At 33.5% G+C, this 2,184-nt stretch overlaps 1 long non-coding RNA gene across 2 annotated transcripts; it reads left to right on the forward strand.

Annotated features, from left to right (window-relative positions):
- Positions 1-407: 407 nt before the first annotated feature.
- LOC107819744 (uncharacterized) lies at positions 408-1,956 on the forward strand. 2 transcript variants are annotated; one of them, XR_012702127.1, is made up of 2 exons: positions 408-615; positions 980-1,956. It is a non-coding gene; the product is annotated as an uncharacterized LOC107819744 (long non-coding RNA). The 2 variants fall into 2 exon arrangements; XR_012702129.1 differs by having other exon boundaries at positions 408-559.
- The last annotated feature ends 228 nt before the right edge of the window (positions 1,957-2,184 follow it).

The following is a 2,184-nucleotide window of genomic DNA, read 5'->3' on the forward strand; positions in this document are numbered from 1 at the left end:
GTATCAGTACAACCGACCCCATGTACTGGTAAGTGCTGAGCCTAAACTCGACGAACACTACAAGAAAGATGAGCTACGACGACATTTAATTAGTGATATGTATAATAAATGTCGGAAAAAAGTTTATTTCTTGACATTTGGTAAAAAAATGTGGCAAAAAATTGACATTTGATAAAAAATGATGGAAAATATAGTGACATTTGATCTAAATGTCACGTGATTAAGAATAAAACGACATTCATTATTGACATGTATGGCAAATATCAAAAATTTACTACTAGTAATTTAAAAAAGAAAGAAGGGAATTTTTTTTGTAACATCCCTCCCAAATTTCCCTCTCAAATATCTAAAAGAAACCCTACTCTGCGACCTCCTCTCAGAACAATTCAAGTTCATCACCCCCCCACCCCCACACTCCATTTCTCTATCCCGTCCGAATTCCTCCACCCCAACCGTGAATATCAAGAATCTTCAGTAATAGCAGTACGAATATGTACTCTCTTCTTGCTTCATTCTCTATTTCCTTCTCTTCATCTACTGCGCATAAGAATAACTCCAGGTTAGGATTTTTCTTTCTTGATTGATCGATCGGATTCGAATTGTTCCTTCTTTCTGGTGAGTATTTTGATTTCTCGGAGGAATTCAATCATGTTTATTTATTGCATTTTCTGGTTCCCTATGTATTCGCAGCAGAAGAATTGAGAGTTTGAGTTTTTGAAGCCTAATCTATGTTGTGATTTTGTTTTGGGTTGGTGATATGGAGATAGGTTTGTTTGAATGGAAGCTGTGGGGGGGGGGGGTGTTATTACAAAATAAAGTAATGTTGATATCACATTCACAAATTATGCCTTACAACTGTTTGACAAAATGCCCGATAAGCATCTTAAACACTATGACCTTCCCTATTGTTTATTCATTTCCAAATATGAACAAAATTAATTAAATTTCCTCAATTCTTGTCTGATTCAATTGTCTGCAGGTCAGCAACTTAGATGTGTGCTGGTTTTCAGTCACCAGGTATTTGTTTCTTGTACACTTAACAAAATACTTAGTTGCATGATCCTAGTAAGCAGTCATTAGATGTGAATGAAAATATTATCCTGTGTGGCAGGAGAATGCTTGTAAGTAATTTTCACATCCATATGTATCATTAGCTTTATATACTAAGGGCCTGTTTAGTTAGTATAGTATGGTAGTTAACTCTTGGCTTTCGAAGGAGAAATGCCATAATAATAAGCGTGCTATTAACTTGTCTAAATATAGGGTTCTATTTACCCTGTAATTATTTCGTCCCTACGAAAATTATGCAATCAGTCGAACGTGTTTAGAATTTACTAGGTTGAAATATACTGATGGCTATGCTGGTTGATTTGGTGAAGAATGAGGTTGCACAAATCTACTGGCCTTTGTGTGTGTGATATGGAGTTGCAGTGAGAAAGTCCACAGTGTGGCAACTTATGGTAATGTCCTTGTATATTTGATGGCCAAACAACATCTTTCTTTATTAAAGTTATGTGTTTTTTACTAAGGCATTTTTTCTTTGATGGCAGATAACAATACTTCAATTGGTTGTCTTATAAGGATAAGGATACTCGTAAAAATAGCTGCACTGTATAAATTCATTTTATTAAATTATTCTTGCATGTAGATTATGCAATCTTATTTTTACTTTCAATGACCTGTGTAGTTATTTCCCATTTTATGAAAATATAGGTTAACTACCTCAGAGAACCTTGTTGTCTCAATTCAATAGAGTATCGAATGGGCGGATGCACAAGGGAATTGGAACTGACGGAATGTAGCACAAAAAAGTGAAAGAAAGAGTTGAGGAAGTGAAGAAATCTGTTGTTGCAGAATTTGTTATAGTTTGCTCAAATCCATCCGAATAGTTTGATTTAATATTATTTAATTGTAATGATGTACAGCTATTCATAAATACATTCTTGTAATTAATTATAGACAACTTCTATTTACTACAGTTCAAATTGTCTATGTTGAATGATACTTATAGGTATTTAATTAGAAATTTGAAGGTTATACTTCATTATAGCAAAATATAATTTCAGCTTTATATTTATTGTAATTGTCCTCTCAAAGTATGTGCAAATGTCAATGATTAATTATTATATTAGCAAGATGTGTTGTACAAGTGTCACTAATAACTCAAGAATTTTCCGACACTTC

This window comes from Nicotiana tabacum, chromosome 2 (genome assembly GCF_000715075.1).
Source record: "Nicotiana tabacum cultivar K326 chromosome 2, ASM71507v2, whole genome shotgun sequence".
NCBI classification, from domain to species: Eukaryota; Viridiplantae; Streptophyta; class Magnoliopsida; order Solanales; family Solanaceae; genus Nicotiana; species Nicotiana tabacum.